Here is a 13,978-nt window from a genome sequence, read left to right on the forward strand (position 1 = left end):
GCGAGGATGAGTGATATGGTAGTTGAGGTTGCAACTAGGGATCATGGGATATTCCGTATTGTGAATGGAAATGGCGAACAGTTTGTGGAGTTGTGTGATGAAAAAGGACTGATGATTGATAATATCTGGGTTAAAAAGAGGGACACACACAAGTACACCTGTGTTTGGGAGAGATGATCAGTGGGCATTATTGAATTACATATTGATCGATAGCCGTGTAACAGAGAGACTTTCCGGTGTATATTTGCTGAGAGGGGTAACTCGTAGGAAGTCTGGTCACTATTCTTTGTAGGCGAGGGTGAAGATTTGTAGAGGTTTTAGGAAAAGAGGAAGCAGTTCTGGTGAGAAGAAAGTGGTGAAAGTAAGTAAGCTTGGAAAAGAGACTTGTGTGAAGAAAACCAGGAGAGATTGACTGTAGAATGGCAGAGGTTGAGAATAGATAAGTAAGGGGAATGGGAGAGGAATGGAAGAGATGTGCGAGAGATGCATGTGACATGCGAAAGGTGGGAGGTGGGCAGATTGGAAAGGGTAGTGAGTGGTGGGATGAAGAAATAAAGTTGTTAATGAAAGAGACAGGGGAGGCGTTTGTGTCGGAACAAGGTCAGGAAGAACTTTCAGGGGTAAATAAAAAGAGAGGGGAAATAAGAGGTGAGGTGAGCATCAGTATACGTTAGGGAGAATAAGATGTTTTGAAAGTAGTTCAATAATGCGCGAAAAGCAGAACAATTAGGAACATTGGTAATGGGGACAAAAGTGAGAGTGGGGACAGATAGTGATGAAGTGAGGAGGGAGGTGGAGTGAGTTATTTTAAAGGACTGTTTGATAATAGGGTGGAAGATATAGGGTGTTTGGGTCGGTATGGTATGCGAAGTAAAAGAATAACGGGGGGGGGTGGTTTTATGAGGTGGTAAAAGCCTTGCGTAAGATGAAATGTGGCAAGGCGGCTGGAGTTGATAGTATTGCTGTTGAATTTATTAAGACAGGGGGTGACTGTGTTGATTGCTTTGTTACGATTTTTCATTGTATGTGTGGATCATGGTGAGGTGTCTTAGGATTGGCGGAATGCATGTGCGGTGCCATTGTGTAAAGGCAAAGGGGATAAAGGTGTGTTCACATTACAAATGTATAAGTTTGTTGAGTATACCTGTTAAGTTGTACGGTAGAATAGTAACTGAGAGAATGAAGGCATGCACAGAGCATTATACAGGGGAGGAACAGTGTGGTTTCATAAGTGGTTTTATTTGAAGAATATGTGCGAGAAATTCTTAGAGAAATGGATGGATTTGTATGTGGCACTTATGGATTTGAAGAAAGCATATGATAGGTTGCTAGAGATGCTTAGAAACAGTGAGAAGTTTGTATAAAGAGTGCAAGGCATATGTACGAGTAGGAGGAGAGGAAAGTGAATGCTTCCAAGTGAAGGTTGGTCTACGTCAGGTGTGTGTGATGTCACCATGGTTTAATTTGTTTACGGATGGGGTGGTGAGGGAGGTAAAGGCCGGTCTTAGAGAGAGGGGCGAGTATGCAGTCTGTAAGGGATTGAAGGGCCTGGGAATCGAGTCAGTTGTTGTTTGCTGGTGATACAGCACCGGTGACAGATTCGTGTGTGAAACTGCTGAAGTTGGTGACTGAGTTTGGAAGGGTGGTGCTATAGGAGGAAGTTGTGAGTAAATGTGAATAAAAGCAAAGTTATTAGGTTTAGCAGAGTTGGGATGAGTATGACTTGAGAAAAAATAGAGGAAGTGAAGTGTTTTAGATACCTGGGAGCAAACATGGCTTGGCGGGTAACAGGATGTACAAGTTTTCGTGCTGGTGTTGGGATTTGAAACTATTAATTGTTTACACATGATGAGACGGGATGTCTCCGCGAAACATGTTTGTGTATTGTGTTGAAAAGCACTGATAAAGAAAATTATCTGAACTCCACTTCAAGTGCGATTCACCCTCCATCATTATTATCTCGGACAATTGTGATCATCACGTTATCAATATTATCCGCGATATATATATATATATATATATATATATATATATATATATATATATATATATATATATCTTTCATACTATTCGCCATTACCCGCGTTAACGAGGTAGCGTTAAGACCAGAGGACCGGGCCTTTGAGGGAATATCCTCACTTGGCCCCCTTCTCTGTTCCCTCTTTTGGAAAATTAAAAGAAAAAAAAAAACGAGAGGGGAGGATTTCCAGCCACCCGCTCCCTCCCCTTTTAGTCGCCTTCTACGACACGTAAGGAATACGTGGGAAGTATTCTTTCTTCCCTATCCCCAGGGATAATATATATATATATATATATATATATATATATATATATATATATATATTGAGTGGACCAACGCTAAAAGAAAAAAATGTATCCTGTTATTTAAGTTGCAGATGAGAACTATCACAGTATGTACTATTATTAAACACATCTTTCATAATATAATCAATGTAGGCATGTATATGAGTTATAGTCTTTCACAGTCAAAAGAATCGTCAAGATCTTACAAGTGGACTAGGTAATCCATGACAGACCCCAGTCTTTGGTCACCCGCCACTTGCCTCTGATCACCCGACCCGTGTCTTGGGTGACCTGACCCCTGCCTTTGGTGATCACATTTCCTACTTGACCTTCCCGCCTGACCGTCACTTGACGAGGTTCTGTGCCTTGTGCGTATATATATTCATATATATGTGTTTTTATTATACTTCGTCGCTGTCTCCTGCGTTAGCGAGGTAGCGCAAGGAAACAGACGAAAGAATGGCCCAGCCCACCAGCATACACTTGTATATACATAAACGCCCACACACGCACGTACACATACCTATACATTTCAACATATACATACATATACATACACAGACACATGTACATATTCATAATTGCTGCCTTATCCTTTTCGTCGCCACCCCGCCACACTTGAAACAGCACACACACACACACACGCACGCAATTTTCCAGCAAGACCTATAGTGGGTTCAGTAGGCTCCATCACATATGAATTGTCAAAATGGTTAGTTTCTTAATTAAGCCCTTTAGTGGGTAAGGTATCAAATTCTAATATCATGAACAATGTAGATTTAGTCAACAAGCTAAACAATATCAATGTTAATTTTGATTTCAAACTAGTTAGCTTTGATGTTTCCTCACTTTTCACCAAAGCTCCAGTTGATGACCTTTTAGAATATTTATTTGATGTCTTGGATGATTTTCATTTACCTGTTTCAAAGTCTGTTTTCATTGAACTGATAAAATAGTGTATAAAAGACTGTGTATTTCAATTCAGTGGAGATTATTATTCTCAAAAATTTGGTATGGCAATGGGTAACCCTCTATCACCTGTACTAAGTAATCCTTAGATGAAATTTTTTGAAACAGAATTACTAAAGTATATCTTACCTTCTAATGCAATTTGGTTTAGATATGTTCTTTGTGTTTGGTCAACAAATGAAAATTTACAAATATTTCTCCCCTTAACAGTTTAGTACCTTCCATCAAATTTACTGTAGAAAATGAAAATAATGGTATGTTACCAGTTTTAGATTGCATGATCCATAGGCAAGGAAACAAGTTTAAGTTTAGCATATACAGCAAACCCACCAATGTATGCTCATATATCCATTATTACTCATCTCAACATGACAGAGTTGAATTATCATCATTTCAATTTATGTTCCTCAGGGCATTACGTGTTTGCAGTCCAGAGTTTATTGATGATGAGTTAGTGAGAAGATATATTCCATTGGATCTGAGTTAAAGTACCCTAGATCTTTCATTGATAAATCCCTTAAGTTAGCAAAGAAATCATTTAATAGAGTTGAGCCCAAACCTTCCATTGACACCAAGAATCTTTTAGTTCTCCCTTTTAATAATAGTTTCACTTTACTTCCCATGTTGCTTAAGTCCTTTAATGTAAATGTTGTCTTTAGCAACAATAATGCTATAAAGAATATCTTAATCAGGAATTCAGAAAATTCTCTTGGAGGCATCTATAAAGTGCCTTGTGGAAATTATCATAAATTTTATGTTGGTCAGACCGGTAAGGATCTTTCTGTTAGACTTAAGCAACATAAATATAGTATAAGAACGGGACAGGAATCAAATGCCGTGTTTAATCATGTTAAAAACTATGGTATGGCAGGAGGGTGAAAGGAGGGCAAGGAATAGAGTGAATTGGAGCGATGTGGTATACCGGGGTTGACGTGATGTCAGTGGATTGAATCGGGGCATGTGAAGCGTCTGGGGTAAACCATGGAAAGCTGTGTAGGTATGTATATTTTGCGTGTGTGGACGTATGTATATACATGTGTGTGGGGGTGGGTTGGTCCATTTCTTTCGTCTGTTTCCTTGCGCTACCTCGCAAACGCGGGAGACAGCGACAAAGCCAAAAAAAAAAAAAAAAAAATATATATATATATATATATATATATATATATATATATATATATATATATATATATATATATATATATAATATATATATAATATATATATAATATATATATATTTTTTTTTTTTTTTTTTTTTTTTTTTTTTTATACTTTGTCGCTGTCTCCCGCGTTTGCGAGGTAGCGCAAGGAAACAGACGAAAGAAATGGCCCAACCCCCCCCCCCCCATACACATGTACATACACACGTCCACACACGCAAATATACATACCTACACAGCTTTCCATGGTTTACCCCAGACGCTTCACATGCCTTGCTTCAATCCACTGACAGCACGTCAACCCCTGTATACCACATGACTCCAATTCACTCTATTTCTTGCCCTCCTTTCACCCTCCTGCATGTTCAGGCCCCGATCACACAAAATCTTTTTCACTCCATCTTTCCACCTCCAATTTGGTCTCCCTCTTCTCCTCGTTCCCTCCACCTCCGACACATATATCCTCTTGGTCAATCTCTCCTCACTCATTCTCTCCATGTGCCCAAACCATTTCAAAACACCCTCTTCTGCTCTCTCAACCACGCTCTTTTTATTTCCACACATCTCTCTTACCCTTACGTTACTTACTCGATCAAACCACCTCACACCACACATTGTCCTCAAACATCTCATTTCCAGCACATCCATCCTCCTGCGCACATCTCTATCCATAGCCCACGCCTCGCAACCATACAACATTGTTGGAACCACTATTCCCTCAAACATACCCATTTTTGCTTTCCGAGATAATGTTCTCGACTTCCACACATTTTTCAAGGCTCCCAAAATTTTCGCCCCCTCCCCCACCCTATGATCCACTTCCGCTTCCATGGTTCCATCCGCTGACAGATCCACTCCCAGATATCTAAAACACTTCACTTCCTCCAGTTTTTCTCCATTCAAACTCACCTCCCAATTGACTTGACCCTCAACCCTACTGTACCTAATAACCTTGCTCTTATTCACATTTACTCTCAACTTTCTTCTTCCACACACTTTACCAAACTCAGTCACCAGCTTCTGCAGTTTCTCACATGAATCAGCCACCAGCGCTGTATCATCAGCGAACAACAACTGACTCACTTCCCAAGCTCTCTCATCCCCAACAGACTTCATACTTGCCCCTCTTTCCAGGACTCTTGCATTTACCTCCCTTACAACCCCATCCATAAACAAATTAAACAACCATGGAGACATCACACACCCCTGCCGCAAACCTACATTCACTGAGAACCAATCACTTTCCTCTCTTCCTACACGTACACATGCCTTACATCCTCGATAAAAACTTTTCACTGCTTCTAACAACTTGCCTCCCACACCATATATTCTTAATACCTTCCACAGAGCATCTCTATCAACTCTATCATATGCCTTCTCCAGATCCATAACAATGGAAGTAAGGGGAGTGGGGGAGGAATGGGATGTATTTAGGGAATCAGTGATGGATTGCGCAAAAGATGCTTGTGGCATGAGAAGAGTGGGAGGTGGGCTGTTTAGAAAGGGTAGTGAGTGGTGGGATGAAGAAGTAAGAGTATTAGTGAAAGAGAAGAGAGAGGCATTTGGACGATTTTTGCAGGGAAAAAATGCAATTGAGTGGGAGAAGTATAAAAGAAAGAGGCAGGAGGTCAAGAGAAAGGTGCAAGAGGTGAAAAAAAGGGCAAATGAGAGTTGGGGTGAGAGAGTATCATTAAATTTTAGGGAGAATAAAAAGATGTTCTGGAAGGAGGTAAATAGGGTGCGTAAGGCAAGGGAGCAAATGGGAACTTCAGTGAAGGGCGTAAATGGGGAGGTGATAACAAGTAGCGGTGATGTGAGAAGGAGATGGAATGAGTATTTTGAAGGTTTGTTGAATGTGTCTGATGACAGAGTGGCAGATATAGGGTGTTTTGGTCGAGGTGGTGTGCAAAGTGAGAGGGTTAGGGAAAATGATTTGGTAAACAGAGAAGAGGTAGTAAAAGCTTTGCGGAAGATGAAAGCCGGCAAGGCAGCAGGTTTGGATGGTATTGCAGTGGAATTTATTAAAAAAGGGGGTGACTGTATTGTTGACTGGTTGGTAAGGTTATTTAATGTATGTATGACTCATGGTGAGGTGCCTGAGGATTGGCGGAATGCGTGCATAGTGCCATTGTACAAAGGCAAAGGGGATAAGAGTGAGTGCTCAAATTACAGAGGTATAAGTTTGTTGAGTATTCCTGGTAAATTATATGGGAGGGTATTGATTGAGAGGGTGAAGGCATGTACAGAGCATCAGATTGGGGAAGAGCAGTGCGGTTTCAGAAGTGGTAGAGGATGTGTGGATCAGGTGTTTGCTTTGAAGAATGTATGTGAGAAATACTTAGAAAAGCAAATGGATATATATATATATATATATATATATATATATATATATATATATATATATATATATATATATATATATATATATACAGTGATTACTTGACTAGCCAGGCAATGGAAAGTACCTACGTAAGCCTGAAGGCCGCGGCCCAAAACAGCAGACTGTTCAAAGAAACCAGTGAAGTATGTATGTATTAAAGAGTTGCAGAGGCAGACATACCATGCAAAATAAGTGATAAGTGTACGTAATATATATTATCGTTTGCAGTCACGTATGAGTAATGTAATGCATGGCAGGTAACACATAATTGGAACCGTAACCCTTATTGACCTTGACTAGTAGAAACCTTGTGTAGGTTACGTTTGGTGTAGGTTATGTTATATAAGTTTATTATGTACATGCTACGTAACATATATATCAGAATAGGATTCATTACGGTTGACAATGAAACTAATAATGATGACGGGCAGTTGCGACAGACGAGTAATACTTCTATTTTTAGAAATAGTGTTTGCTGTTATCAATGTTGAAAAACCAAATATTATTTGGAAGTTGCCATGCATATAACCTCTTTTTCGAGCATGGTTGCCATGAAATTATCGTAGTGTCGTATATATGCAAAATACATGTACCCCTAATATTGTATGACGCTAATGAGATACCATATACTAATGAACGAACAATTTAAGATTCTTTGCTTTTCACTGTTTAGATTCATGCACCTGACTTCGAATGTGTAAAGAAACAATAGATTTTAATGTGCTTGTGAAAGAACTTCATGTAGATGATGCTAGTAAAAATGGTCCTTTAATAACGATAGCTATGCCTTTGAATACGAAGTGACCTAAACCAACTTCACATGCCGCGTTCTTGAGAATTTCACCATCCTTAATATTTCTAGTGAACATGGTTGATTTCGTCGTGTATGCAAAGCAAACTAAAGTTTCGATAACGAAGGTAGCGTGATACGTATCTCGGTGTCGGGAAAAGCTCCGTTAAGTTCATAAAGGAGGAGCCGGTGCCTGGGAAGTGTGTTCCACTTCTGTGCTGGCGCATGAGCCAACGCTGGGTCTAATGGCGGTGTTATTTGTATGCGGACCTGAATGGCATACTAATTTAGCTGACTGTAATGCCGGCCAGAGTTTCCTTCCTCTTTCCCTCCTTCCCTTGTCCTCCCTCCTCTTATTTTTTTCCATTATGCCCCTCTCTCCCTTACCCCCTTTTCCATTCTCTCTCTCTCTCTCTCTCTCTCTCTCTCTCTCTCTCTCTCTCTCTCTCTCTCTCTCTCTCTCTCTCTCTCTCTCTCTCTCAATTTGTGGTGTGAGGTGGTTTGACCGAATAAGTAATGAAAGGGTAAGAGAGATGTGTTGTAGTAAAAAGAGTGTGGTTAAGAGAGCAAGAGAGGGCGTGTTGAAATAGTTTGGTCACATGGAGTGAGGAAAGATTGACAAAGAGGATATATGTGTCAGGCGGAGGAAACGAGGAGAAGTGTGAGACCAAATTGGAGGTGGAAAGATGGAGTGAAAAAGATTTTGAGCGATTGGGGCCTGAACATGCAGGAGGGTGAAAGGCGTGCAAGGAATAGAGTGAATTGGAACGATGTGGTATACCGGGGTCGACGTGCTGTCAGTGGACTGAACCAGGGCATGTCTGGGGTAAACCACGGAAAGTTTTTGTGGGGCCTGGATGTGGAGAGGGAGCTGTGGTTTCGGTGCATTATACATGACAGCTAGAGACTTGAGTATGAACGAATGTGGCCTTTGTTGTCTTTTCCTGGCGGTACCGCGCGCGCGTGCGGGGGAGGGGGTTGTCATTTGCATGTGTGGCGGGGTGGCGACAGGAATGAATAAAGGCAGAAAGTATGAATTATATATATATATATATATATATATATATATATATATATATATATATATATATATATATATATATATATATATATATCCCTGGGGATAGGGGATTAAGAATACTTCACACGTATTCCCTGCGTGTCGTAGAAGGCGACTAAAAGGGAGGGGGCGGGGGGTTGGAAATCCTCCCCTCTCGTTTTTTTTTTTTAATTTTCCAAAAGAAGGAACAGAGGGGGCCAGGTGAGGATATTCCAAAAAAAGGCCCAGTCCTCTGTTCTTAACGCTACCTCGCGAACGCGGGAAATGGCAAATATTTTAAAATAAAAAAAAAAAAAAAAAAAAAAAAATATATATATATATATATATATATATATATATATATATATATATATATAATGTCTCTTTATGTATATATATGTATACGTTGAAATGTATAGGTATGTATATGTGTGGACGTGTATGTACATGCATGTGTATGTGGGTGGGTTGGGCCAATCTTTCGTCTTGTATATATAGAGATATATATTGTGAAAAAGGCCTTGCAAAGGAAATTATTGAAATTGCTAGAGTAGTGACTTGAATCAGTCTTCACAGAAACACAGATTTTACTTGTAAATGCCAACAGTTACCGTCGGCCACCCTAACTTACCGCTTTAAGTTTATGTATACATACTTTGAATTATATGAAGCCTTGGAGATTTTCGTAGTGGCGAAAAGATTTTTTTGTTCGTAAAAGGGTCCTGTTTATATCTACCAGTATTGATGAAACTTGGCACTAAGATATTCTTTATTCAGAAATACCAACATTCACGAACAAATGAAGTGTGCCTCTAAGAATTGCATCTTCATTTCATTCTCGACAAAGTCACTTTCACTACATCTTCAGTAAACTAAAACTCACTTCATCAGCAAGCGCATCTTCGCCACGCCCCGGGGAACCCAATTTCGCTCCTCCCTCGGCAGACTCATCTTTAGTAACCTCCACTTCAGCAAACGTATCTTCACTTCGCTTGTGACACTACCGTTCTTTAACCTTACTTCTGAGGATCAAGTCATAGACTAGAGATAGGGTGATGTTTGTTGGAGCAAAAAAGATAATAGAATATTACCAGGAACCGTATGTTTTCCGGGGGACGTAGACTCGATACATTGATGATGGTGAGTATAGTGAACATGATGGTGTGCATTATTGAACATGTGAGTTTTAAGAACATGGGGTTGAGTGGACGTGGACTAGGTTGTGAGTGACAACATTATCATCACCGACAGTGAACATGGTGTGTGGTTGTGAACATGGTGAGTATTACTGAATATGTTAGTGACTGTAGATATGATGTGACAGTGAACATGATTGGTAAATGATCGTGACCATCATGGTTAGTGATGAACGTGATTGTTAGTGTTAATGGACTTGGTGATAATGAACATAGTGACAGTGGACATGATGGTGAGTGATAGTGAAAATGATGGAGATTGTTAATGGGCACAATGGAGTGATAAACATGGTAGTAGTGATAATTATGATGAACTAGTGAACATGATGGTGAATAATAATGAATTTTTTTTTTTTTTTTTTTTTTTTTTTTTTTTTTTGTCGCTGTCTCCCGCGTTTGCGAGGTAGCGCAAGGAAACAGACGAAAGAAATGGCCCAACCCACCCCCATACACATGTATATACATACGTCCACACACGCAAATATACATACCTACACAGCTTTCCATGGTTTACCCCAGACGCTTCACATGCCCTGATTCAATCCACTGACAGCACTGACAGCAATGAATATATTGGGGTGAAAAACATGATGATAGCGAACATTGCATTAAGATACTGAGCATTACAATGATGGTGAACATAATGAGGAGTGAGCAAATGTGATAGTAAGTAAAAGTGAACTTGATGTTCATTGATGAGCATTACATTGAGTTTGCAAATATTGTAGTGATTTATTGTGAACATTATGATGATGAAAAGTGATTGATATGGTGGTGAACGTGAATGTTGTGTAAAGAGATGAACACGAACTTTAGTAATTGTGAGCATGATATAATGATGGAGTGATAGTGAACATGCAAGTGATACCATTAAAGTGAGTTATATTGAACATGATGGTAAGTGAGTGAATATAATGAGTAAAGGTAAGCATGATTAGTGATTGTGACTGATGACTGATGGCAATAATGAACATGACTTTTTAGTGAATGTGTTGATTATAATGATCAGTGATGATGATACTGAACAAGATGAAAAGTGGATACCTGCCATGTATTCGTGTGTTATAGGTGACAGGTGCGGGAGTGGACTGGAACCCCCCATGCGTTTAAGTTTCTAAAAGTTGAAACAGAGCCTCATCCTGAAGAATTGCCAACCTGGCGCTAGATCTAGCGCCTGAATTGTTATGTAGCGCCTTAGCTCGTTTTTCGGCGTTTTTTTTTTTTTTTTTTTTTTTTTGTGCCAAACTTAGTGTTTTTCAATTATGAGGAAATTCAGACATTGATAGAATGTTAATGTGGTATAGGAAGTTTAAGCGAAACCTGTTAACAAGGAAAATAATACAAATATTGCACGAGTTTCATTATCATCGAAATGAACATGTTCGAAAATTTTTTAAACTGGTTGATTTCGTGAGTATTCCCCGGGCTCCCACTCCTAAAGTCAGGTCAGGTTTGTCGGACTCTTGGTGGTTACACAACTATCCGTGGGTCATGAAGGACTGGAACATTGCTGGTTGTGAGTGTGCACATCATTACATGTACGTTACAACAATGAGTAAAAAATATGCACAGCATTTAAGAGCAGAGTAGTTGAAAGACCCCAAACATGAAAAGTGGTCATGAAATGTAGAGGGGGGGGGGGATGAAACAAAATGTCTGCTAAGTACTGCCATAGTCCATTGTCTGCCAAACAGTGGTATTGAAAGAGCAAAACAGCTGAACACAAGAAAGCTGGAGAGCCATTCAGTACTCAAAGACAAACCATAATTCCGTTTTAAAAAGTGAGTGATGCACGAGAGATGAAAAAATCACTTTTCATTGCGGATCACAGTTCATTACTTCATGTTGATCATCTTAGTGAGGTGACAGGTTCCATCTAAAGTGCTGTGACTTTATTCAACTTACTAATTGCATAAGTTCAAAGGTCATCCCAAGCAGAAAATTAAAGGAAGGAGATTCAGTAGAGAATTACTTAGACCCACATCCGTACTTGGGGTACTTGTTTGAAAAGGAGTTAGTACAATGTAAGTTTCCTGATGAAAAGGATATTCGAGGATGTTGCATACTGTTTGTAGTGGATTTGGTGAAGCAGCTTCGTCAGCCTTTGCCAGACAATGTCCAAGTGTTAGTCATTGTCATCAGTGAGTGCAGGTGAATGCTTGCAACCCTAAAGCCTGGAATACTGGAATTAGCAAAGATGTTTGTTTACTGGTAACGAAGAACTCACACACATTGAGTTACAGTGGAGGAAGCAACATCATGTATTGTGGAAACAGAACATTGGCACCCTAGAACTCTGGTCTGAGATATCCTCGTTCAGGGATGCAACAGGAAGAAATCCCTTCAGTGACTTCTTTGAGTTGGCTTTGACTGTACTAACATTGCCTCACTGCTACACTGATGTACAGCATATCTTTAGTCATATGAACATCATGAGGTCAGAGCTTTAGAATAGGCTACCAAGATCTTAAATGCAGTACTATCAAGAAAAAATGAAAACTGCTGTTATGATAATAAACTACCTAATGAAGTACTATAAAACATTGGGTCATCGAAAGCATACGAGTCATCACATCTGCAACCAGGACCCTCACTTAGACCACCACAACCCCAGGACACTGAGGACGAAGAGATTGCAGATTGGGAATTAGCAGAGCTGGAATAGTGGTGGGTGTTTTAGTGTTAAAGCAGTAAGTTGTACCTGTTATTAATAATTTGGCACTTCAAAGGGCAGAAATAATTGGAAGAAGATTTTTTCGATGCTGATTTACTGTTTAGCATTTTTTTTGAGTGAATCATGTAGCGCCATGTGAAATTTTGAGTTGGCATTTCTGAACAGAAAGAGCCAAACAAGGAGTGCTTATCTTCCTTGAAAGCTCAGGCTGGGGTGTCTGTGTTTCGATGTAAACGAGGTTACAAGAAGGGAGAGATAGATATTATGCCTGAGGAAAGGAATATGATGTTCTTGCTATGAGTGGAACAAAGCATAAGGTTAAGGTTGAAGATGGCTTGGGAATGTCTTGGGGTAAAGTCAGGGGGTTAATCCAAGGAATACAGAGGAGGAATTCAAGCTGCAACAGACCCCTGGGTCCTATCAAGGTTGTTTGTAGTAGTGGAAGGTATGAGAAATTCGCAGATTTGGTTGATGAAAGTTTGAAGGCATGGAACTATGACTATGGAGGTGCAAATAATGTAAGTCCTGGACTTGAAGCGAAGTGTATGTCAAGTTTGTACTTAAACGTTTTCATAGTACGACATTCAACCTCTTTAATTTGCAAATCATTCCATATGTTAACAATACTGTTCAGGAAAAAGTATTTTTCCTCATTCATTAAAATGTTTACTTATGAGTTTGTATCCATTATTAAAAGTGAAATCAGGCAAATCATGTCTTAAGTAACTTGATTGATCAAAATTGGTGAAGCCTTTTATAATTTTGAATACTTGTTACATTACCCTTTAACCTTCTCTTTTCTTAGCTAAATAGATTCAAGTCGTTTAATCTGTTCTAGTGGGATTTCTTTCTCAGTCTGAAAATTATCTAGGTAGCGGGATGCTGTATTCTCTTCTTTTTATATCCTTTTTAGGTAGGATGACCAAAACTGAACGTAATATTCAAGATGTGGACAAACCATTGAAATGTAGAGAGTAAGGATGATTTCCTTGGACTTAAATTCAAAAGCTCTACCTATGATTAGAAGAATATTGTTCACTCTTTTCACTGCTTCACCACACTGCTTACCTAGATTTAGATCACCAGAGATTATTACATTGAGGTGTTTTTCCTCATTTGCCTTATGCAATTCAACAAAATTCATACTGTAAATTTTCTTCTTGTTTTTACTTCATATATGTAAAAATTTGCCCTTATCAATATTAAAATTCATTAGCCACCCATACTTGATCCCAGTGTATCAGTTTGTCTATGTCAGTCTGACATAGACAAACATTCAGTCTCTACTTGTCATGTGTATTGCACCAAAACCACAGCTCCCTATCCACATCCAGACCCCACAGAAGTTTCCATAGTTTACCAAACAAGTTTCACATGCCCTGATTCAGTCCATTGAGTAGCTGAGTGAGTGTGTTAGTAGTTTTGATGCACGAGACCAGGTTATAGTGATGGTGATTTGAATGCAAA

The 13,978-nt window shown here is 39.4% G+C and overlaps 1 protein-coding gene across 7 annotated transcripts in view; it reads left to right on the forward strand.

The window, feature by feature from the left end:
- Nucleotides 1–13,978, forward strand: part of LOC139766013 (uncharacterized) — a 342,092-nt gene that overhangs the window by 98,168 nt on the left and 229,946 nt on the right. The window contains exon 1 of one of the 7 annotated variants that reach the window (XM_071694156.1): nt 12,162–12,504. The exons of the other annotated variants lie outside the window; for them this stretch is intronic. The gene's annotated coding sequence lies outside the window, so the exon portion shown is untranslated. Of the gene's footprint in view, nt 1–12,161; nt 12,505–13,978 lie in introns of those variants that run through there. 7 annotated transcript variants of the gene reach the window in all.

This window comes from Panulirus ornatus, chromosome 4 (genome assembly GCF_036320965.1).
Source record: "Panulirus ornatus isolate Po-2019 chromosome 4, ASM3632096v1, whole genome shotgun sequence".
NCBI classification, from domain to species: domain Eukaryota; kingdom Metazoa; phylum Arthropoda; class Malacostraca; order Decapoda; family Palinuridae; genus Panulirus; species Panulirus ornatus.